The sequence below is a fragment of the Pan troglodytes genome, chromosome Y, assembly GCF_028858775.2.
Source record: "Pan troglodytes isolate AG18354 chromosome Y, NHGRI_mPanTro3-v2.0_pri, whole genome shotgun sequence".
In the NCBI taxonomy this organism is placed as follows: domain Eukaryota; kingdom Metazoa; phylum Chordata; class Mammalia; order Primates; family Hominidae; genus Pan; species Pan troglodytes.
The window spans coordinates 30,974,443-30,983,863 of record NC_072422.2 but is presented as its reverse complement, the minus strand read 5'-3'; positions in this window follow the sequence as shown (position 1 = coordinate 30,983,863).

Genomic DNA, 9,421 nt, shown 5'->3' with positions numbered 1-9,421 from the left:
CCTGCTTTAAGGTTTTGAATGCTGTTTCTACCTCTGGTTCCCATTCTACTAGATGAGTATTTGCCCTCTGGCTCTCCTTGATTAGTGTATAGAGGGGCCTGGCTATCTTGCTGTATCTGGGGATCCATATTTGGCAAAAGCCATTGATTCCAAGGAACCCCTGCAACTGTTTTAATGTCTTAGGGCAAAGATAAGCCAATAGAGGTTGTATTCATTCTTTTCTGAGGGCTCTGGTTCCTCTGGCTAAGATGAGGCCTAGATATTTAACCTGCTGTAGGCAAAGCTGGGCCTTCGACCTAGACACCTTGTACCCTTGTTAGCTAGAAAGTTCAAGAGATCTAGAGTAGCCTGCTGGCATGAGGCTTCTGAACTGGTAGCCAAAAGTAAAACATCCACATACTGAAAGACCAGAGTGCCTGAACTTGAGAAGTGGCATAGATCTTGGGCCAGTGCCTGACCAAACAGGTGAGGACTATCACTAAACCCTTGGCGCAAGACCGTCCACATAAGTTGGGACATGTGGTCTCTGGGATCCTCAAAGGCAAAGAGAAACTGGGAGTAAGAGTACAGGGGAATACAGAAGAAGGCATCCTTGAGGTCCAGAACAGTGAACCATTCTGCTTCCTCTGGTATTTGAGAGAGCAGGGTATAGGGGTTTTGTACAACTGGATATAGAGGAATTACTGCCTCATTCATGAATCTAAGATCTTGCACTAGTCTCCGCTGACCATTTTGGTTTTGTACTCCAATAATTGGGTGTTGCAGGGACTGCTGAACTTCCTTACTAAGCCTTGAGCTTTTAAATGTTTAACAATATCCTGGAATCCTTTATGAGCTTCAGGCTTTAAGGGATATTGCCTTTGATAAGGAAAAGTGGTGGGATCTTTTAGCCTGATTTGGACTGAGTGGGCATTTTTGCCCTTCCAAATTGTCCTTCCAATGCTCAGACTTCAGGGTTGATTCCCTCCCTAAGTAGGGGACAACAAATGGGTAACTTGTTCCCCATATTCATGTAGATAATAAGTCTAGCTTTGGCCAATATATCTCTCCCTAAAAAGGGTGTGGGACTTTCATGCATAACAAGAAAGGCCTGTGAAAAGAGCAAAGTCTCCCAATTAAAACTGAAGAGATGGGAGAAATACCTGGTTACAGGCTGTCCCAGGATTCCTCAGATGGTAACCGACCTTGAAGACAGTCATCTAGGACAGGAGATTAATACCGAGAAGGCCATGCCAGTGTCTAGGAGGAAGTCAATTTCCTGGCCCTCAATGGATAAACGTACCTGGAGCTCAGTGACAGTGATGTCATGAGCTGGTGCTTGCTGTGGGCACCCTAAATCCTGTTGTTGGATCATCTGGTTGGGGGCCTCTGACCCAGACAGCCTTTGTCCTCTGGGCAGTGCACCTTCCAGTGATTGCCTTGGCATAGTGGGCATGGACAAGGGGTAGCTTTTTTCTCATTGGACAATCTTTTTCAAAGTGTCCTTGTAAACCACATTGGTAAAAAGCCCTACTGGGTAATTGGCCTGCTCCATTTTCTGTCCTCTCTGAACCACCAAGGTTTGTTTGTGTTAGGGCCATGACTAAAGCTGCAGACTTTCTCTGATCTCACTTTCCCTTTTGGGCCTTTTCCTCTTGGTCCCTATTACAGAATACTGAGGTTGCCAGGTTTAATAATGCCTCCAGATTTCATTCAGGGCCCAGGGCTTGCTTTTGGGGATTTCTCCTGATATCTGCAGCTGATTGGGTAATAAACTTATCTTTTAGAATCAATTGACCCTCGAGTGATTCAGGTGACGAGGGAGTATATTTTCTTAAGGCCTCCCATAGCCACTCATGGAAGGCAGGATTTTCTTCCTTTCCCTGAGTTATGGTGAACATCATTGATTAATTCATGGGCTATTTCCTAATTCTCCTTAGTCTCCTAGAACACAGGTGAACAGATGTTTATGACTCCAGTCCCCATGATCTAAGTCAAGGTCTCAGTGGGGAGTCATACTGGGGATGGCTTGCTGACTGGTAGGGAATTCATCCCTTTTTTTGGCCATCATTGTATCATTTACTTGACTAAGATGCCAGGTATCTCTGAACTATTGGGCTGCAGCTAAAGCCACATTCTTTTCATTAAAGTCCAGGGTTTTATCTAACAATAACATGACATCTCTCCAAGTGAGATTGACGGTTTGCCCTAGACCCTATAGGACATCTGTGTAACTTTCAGAATCATCTGAAAATTTCACCAGGTCTGCCTTAATCTGCTTTAAATCAGAGAAGGGGAAGGGGACATGTACTTGAGTTGGGCCAAATTTGCCTCCCCCTACAGCTTGAAGGGGACATAACTGATAGCCTGGGAGGTTTTGTGGTCCTTTGGAGATTTCTTTGCTTATTTCCTTCTGGGCAGGGGAGATTAGAGGAGGATTGTCATTAATAGGAAGGGGAGCTATAGGGAGGCTAGGATATGAGCGTAAGCTGAAAGGTCCTCCTGTGGGATGTAAATTGCAAACATTGCATAGTTGTGTATTTTCTTTCAATGAAAAGAAAGCTTGGACATAAGGTATTTCACTCCATTTGCCTTCCCTCTTATAGAAAAGGTCAAGTTGCAGGATAATATTATAATTTATACTTCCCTCAGGTGACCATTTTTACCCATCAGAGAGAGAATATTGGGGCCAGGCCATAGCACAGAAAAAAAATGAGCCACCTCTTTTTCAGGGTTTGTGGATCAAATTGGTGCCAGTGGTTTAGGATGCATTTCAAGGGTGAGCCTGTTGATGCTTGAGTGTTTCCTATCTGAAAGATAAAAACAACTGTGGCTTTGGTTTGTTTGTTTCTCCCCCTGCCCAAGAACCTGTGACAATCCATGGACCTGCTGATTGGAATAGTTGTGCTCACTGACACAGCAGCAGTAACACCTTTTCCCCAAGAACCTGCAACAGTCCCTGGACCCTGCTGATAAGAATAGTTGCACTCACTGATGCAGCGGCAGAAACACTAGTTTTGCTCCTAGACCACAAGGAGGACCCAGGAAGGTCATATTTAGTGGCTCTTACTGATCCATTCTCCAAAACCTGCAACTTGCCTGTCCTCCTAGACCACAAAGAGGACCAATACAAATCGGATTTAGTGGCCCTTAGTGACACGTCCTCAAAAAGCTGCTAGAGTCCTAGGCACTCTCCTGTTAGTATTGGGATCTTACCCATGTCCTGTAAAGATATTATGCCCCCAAAATGAAGTGGAGGGCCATACCCTGAGGGAGGGAAAGGATCTCCAGAGTTGGAAGAGTGACACCTTTTGTCCTCATTTACATGAATAGGAAGGATACAATTTCTGAGGCTACCCATATCCTAGTTTCAAGAATAGCTTTCGTTAGCCCTGCTTGTCAGAGGAGGAATTCTAAAATTCCAGATAGTCCCTCCTGTGATGGAGCTTTGAGCAAAAATTATATCTTTCTGATTGGTGAGCCCAGGTGCATAAAGAAGGTAACAGAGTCCTGGAGTTTATACTAGAAATCATTCTTATAGGAGAACGTAGAAAAGACCAGAGACAAGGAGTGTTTTTTTAGAAGCAGGACTAGATTCAGAGAAGAGAGGCGAGAGGACATTTGCCTGGCAGGCATTAGGACGCAGGAGTCAAGGGTCAGGATAGATAAGATAGATGGGTGAGACTCGCTTGGGCAACATGACTTTGAGAGTTCCACTCATGGTCACAGGGTCAACCAACTTGTTGTTGGGACCCTGGAGCTGAATGGCTTTCCTCTCTGTTGACCCTCAGCTCAGCCCGGAAGTACAGCACAAGCAGAAGCTGGTTCCAGGTAAACCAACACTCCCAACTCCAAAGAGTCGGGGGTTGTTAGAGATACCTTTCCCAGAAAACCTGACACCCATGTCTTTAGTGTGGTGGCCATGCTAGTCACTTTTAACTGGCCGACAGGTGCCACTATTTAGCCCCTGAATTCTAAGGAAATATAGGACAGACTAGCAAGCAAAAGGGGTCCGATGGTACTCACCAATTGGCAATAGACAATAGTCTCACCGCTTAGCAATGGGTGATGGCTCCTTCTTGGTTGCCAAAATGTGTTTGGAATTGGTGGGTTCTTGGTCTCGCTGACTTCAAGAATGAAGCGGTGGACACTCGCGGTGAGTGTTACTGTTCTTAAAGATGGTGTGTCCAGAGTTTGTTCCTTCTGATGTTCAGATGTGGCTGGAGTTTCTTCCTTCTGGTGGCTTTGTAGTCTCACTGACTTCAGGAGTGAAGCCACAGACCTTTGCAGTGAGTGTTACAGTTCATAAAGGCAGGGCGTCCAGAGTTGTTCATTCCTTCTGGTGGGTCTGCCATCTCACTGACTTCAAGAGTGAAGCTGAAGACCTTCACGGTGAGTGTTACAGCTCATAAAGTCAGCACGGACCCCAAGAGTCAGCAGCAGCAAGATTTATTGTGAAGAGTGAAAGAACAAAGCTTCCAAAGCATGAAAGGGGACCCGAGCCAGTTGCCGCTGCTGACTTGGGTGGCCTGCTTTTATTCCCTTAATTTGCCCAATCCACATCCTGCTGATTGGTCCATTTAACAGAGAGCTTTTCATCCATTTTACAGAGTGCTGATTGGTCCATTTTTACCGAGTGCCGATTGATGCATTTACAAACTTTTAGATAGACACAAAGCACTGATTGGTACATTTACAATCCTTTAGCTAGACAGAAAAGTTCTCCAAGTCCCTACCCAACCCAGAAGCCCAGCTGGCTTCACCTCTCACTCTGAGGACCTGGTTGGCAGACCTGACTTTTCAGGGTACTGCGAGAAAATGAGGATAGGGCAGATGTTACCAGTTGGCTCAATTAGTGTCAGATGTTGGATGTTCCAGCTGGAATTGCCAAAAGGCCCCTTGGTCTAGAGATTTATGAGAAAGAGAGAGAGAGATAAAAAAGAGAGAGAGAAGCAAGGATCAGGGAGAAGGAGGGAAGAGAGTGAAAGCCATTGAAGGTGGTCAGAGGTGGGTTCCTAAGGCTTGAGGTTTGTGAGAACCCACTGGGGAGCAGCCCCAGCCTGAGCCTCACAGTCCCCTTCAGGTTACTTGTCCTCCTCATTCAAATTGCAGAAAAGTGAAGTGAGAGACAAGATTGGATCAGTGGCCAGAGACTTTCAGGATCCAGCAAGATGAGTAGCTGCTGTCCACTGCTTCCTGGGTTTCAAGAGAGCCTCTGGCCCCAACACCCATCCTTGGCTTTGGCACCAAATGTATCAGTTAAAGGAAGAGGAAAGAAACACAAAAAGTGGATCCACAATCAAAGACAAGTTTATTCTGGAGAAATTAACCTGAGAGGGGTTTCTGGTAGATTTTGTTCAGAGGTGCTGTCCCCCACAGAGTGAGTATAGGTATGTTTTAGGGTGAGCAGGCTTATCAAGATCTTTAAGTGTTTCTGGGTGGGGGAGAAGTTTATGGCAGGGTTGGCATGTCTCTGGTTAGAGAGGAGGTTATCTTAGGGTTGGTCTGTCTCTAGTTGGGAAAGTGTTTATCTTATGGCAGGAATGTTTCTGGTCAGAGATGTCATTTGTGGTTTATGGCCATGCTGACCTTAGTCATTATGCTGATGCCCTTTGGATTTAGGCTGGTTTTGATCAAGGGAAACTTTAGAATGGTTGTGATTGGCCAATATGGTGATGCTCCTGCTCTGTTAATGACTACTCCTAGTCTATCTCCACCATCAAATATAGGCAGCAAGTTTTCTCATTTCCATCAACATGATTAGATTTTTTGCGTTGAAGTTCAAATGCATCCAATATGGCCATATCTCCCTCTCTATATTGTTCAATACATCAGTGATTTGCTCCTTTTCAGCGCTGAGTAATATTTTATTGTATGAGTATACCCCCATTCTTCTGTTGATGGCATTTGCATTATTTACAGTCTTTGCTTATTAGAAATAAAGATTTTATGAATATTCTTGCTGAAGTCTTTTTGTGGACATAAAAATATTATTTCTCTTAGGTCAATATTAAGCATAGAAGTATAAATTATAGGGTCAGTATATGTGGTTTTATAAGAAAATGCTGGTGTTCATTGGCAATGTGGGGAAGTACAAATCTATTCAACTAGTAATTTTTTTTTAATTTCAGTCCTTGCAGTTGGTGGGAAGTTATGTTTTCATGGTTTTATTTTGTATATTCTGATGACTAATCATGTTGAGCAGCTTTTTATGGCATTTATTGGCCAATTCTATATTTTCTTTAGTCATGTCTAAAATATTTGCTCATTTTTCAGTGGATATCTTTTCTTTTTTATTGATGTTTTAGTTTTTATATATTCTCGATTGAAGTCCTTGATCATAAACATATATTGCCAATGTTTACCTCTCAGTCTTTGGCTTATTTTTATTGTTTATTAACAGTGTGCTTTCATAAGTAAATAATTTACCATTGACAAAGTCTAATATGTCTTTTTTTCTTCTATGTTCAATTATTGCTCTATCCTTTCTAAGAGGTGCCTGCTTTGGGGTAGCAATTTTATTGTCTGACTACATAGAATTTGAATAAACAATCTGTAAATAACCTTTCAAGGATGATGGTATATTCTAAATAAGAAAATTATAGAATAAGAAAGTTTGCCCATTATGAAGACATGTGGAACCCAACAATATAGCATCAAACCATACCAAGTATGACAGACAAAGCTTCGGTAAAAATTTTGTCTATAAGGAATTTAAGTTTAGAAATTGAAGAGATCAAACTGTCAAATAATAAATGTGTTCACCTTGCCTGCTGCCTAGACAGAGCTGATGCTTCAAGACAGGGGAATTGCAATGGAGAAATGGTATTTTATTTACAACAGCCTTCATGGGAGACTGGTGTTTTATTATTACTGAAGTCATTCTCCTGGAGCATTCAGGGATCAGAGTTTTAAAGATAATCTGGTGAGTAGGGGCTTGGAAAGTAGGGAGTGACCTGATTGGTCAGGTTGGAGATAGAATAAAACAGGTTTGAAGTGAGGTTTTCTTGCTGTTTTCTCTCCCTGGGTGGGATGGCAGAACTGGGTGAGCCAGATTACCAGTCTGGGTGATGTCAGTTAATCCATCCCGTTCAGGGTCTAAAAATAACTCAAGCACTGATCTTAGGTTTTACTGCAGTGATATTATCCTCAAGAACAATTTGGGGTAGGTTCAGACTCTTCCAGAGACTGCATGACTCCTACAGTGTCGTTTCCAATTTTTTACCTATTTTGTTAGTCCTACAAAACAGACTGGTCCCCAGACAAGAATGGGGTATTTTTGGGAAAGGGCTATTATCAATTTTGTTTCAGAGTCAAACCATGAACCAAATTCCTTCCTAAAGTTAGTTCAGCCTATGTCCCAGAATGAACAAGGACAGCTTAAAGGTTAGAAGCAAGAAGGAGTTGGTTAGTTATGATTTATTTTAGTGTCATAATTTCCTCAGTTATAATTTTGCAAAGTTGGTTTCAGAAGTAGAGATGTTACATTTGAACAATACAATTAATAAAAATGTGTCATAAGATATACACTGAACTTTACATCCACAAATAATCTTTTCATTTTAAGATGTACATTTTAGAAAATTTAACCATGTTCTAGGCATAAAAGAAGTGTCAACATTTTCCAAAGAATCAGAATTGTATAACCTATGTTCTCTAGCCTTAAATAAAAATGTAAAGTAACATAATAAGTAAGTCTAAATGTAATAAATTCAGCCAGGCAACTGCTTTGTTTTTGCCATCTTAGGCTCAACTAACCAAGGTGATTCTTTGCCTGCAAAATTGAGCATTTGGGTTAGTTTCATCTAACACTTACAGGAACAAGAAATGCTGGGTTAGTAATGAAATGAGTTGATCAAACGCTCCAGGGCAGATCTGACAGTAGAACATGTTCAGGGAAAATTGCAGAGTATGCTTCCTCCTGTTTATTTATTTTGAGATGGAGTCTTGCTCTGTTACCCAGACTAGATAGAGTGCATTGGCACTAATTCAGCTCACTGCAACCTCTGCCACCAGGGTTCAAGCAATTCTCCTGTTTCAACTTCCCCAGTAGCTTGGACTACAGGCACATGCCACCACGCCTGGCTAAATTTTTTGTATTCCTACTAGAGACAGTGTACCACCATGGCCAGTCTGGTCTCAATCTCCTGACCTCAGGTGATCCCCCCTGCCTTGGCCTCCCAAAGTACTGGGATTACAGGCATCAGCCATGGCACCCTCCTTGCAGAGCATGTTTCAGTGCACCAAGAGAGAAACAAAACAAAATGAAACAAAACATTGTAACATTTTCACTGAAGGCTGTTGGGTCTGTAATGCAGTAAGATGGCTTGTCTCTGTTAACCAAGGTTTACATTAAACAACAATTATTTTCAGTATTTATAGATGTGTTTAGAGCAAAACTTTTAAATTTTCTTTTCAAAAGATAGTGCTTTATCTAAAAATATAACATTATTATGTACTACTTAGAGTTGTGAATTTGATTAAGTATACTTTTCTCCCTCTCAGCCTGTTCGAATTTTAAAAATCTTTGTTTTCAGCATGTCTGAGCCATTGTGCTAATAAGACTTTACCCACCAAGAATCCATTTGCAATCATTTATTGCCACACCTGAGTCCATCTACAGTCCTGAAAACTGAAGCGAGAACTTATGCTTTCCATGTAGACAAATGAAAATTCCTCCAAAGATTAAATAAAAGATAAATTACATTTAAATCACAGAAGGAGTATAGACAAAGTTCTTCATTTAACTGTCAGAGAAAAGGACAATCATTTCTATTGCTGGTCTGTACTGGCCTTTCCCTTAATTTTAAATGTTAACAGTGTCATTCACATTTATCTTCTTTTGCGTCTCTTAAAGCAGTTTTCTGTTCTTTTACAGACAAATATGACAGGCCAGAGTGTAGTTAACAATTCTAAGATTCCTGGAAAAATATTTCTAGGTCTTTGTTCTGTCAACTCAGTGAAGAGATTGAGCTTCCACAGTGTGGACAAAGTCAGGTCTCTACTTGAATGGGACAAAAGCTACTGAAAAAGAAAATAGAAAAAAGTTTTACATAAATTAAAATGTTCATATTAAATAGACATAAATTATTCTGGAAAAGGCATTAAATGTCAATTCATCTCTTCAGTTTTCTTCCAGATGATGATCTTAGCATTAAAGTATTCATAATTTTCTCTTTTTGTTTCTAATTCAAATGACAGTTGTTTGGAGTTAAAAGGCTGTTCTGAAGGTTTTGTTGTGTTTGCTGCACACAATAGCTACAGAACCACTGGTATGCCTTCTAGGTGCAACATCATTGTTCATTTACTGGGCATGCAAGAAGTACAGAGCCTAGTAAGTTCCAGAGGCTGGCACCAATACTGGAGGGGCAACAATAGTCATCCCATGGCACCAACTCTGTGTGACTTCAAGTCTCATGGGAAAACAGCTGAAAGGGTTCCA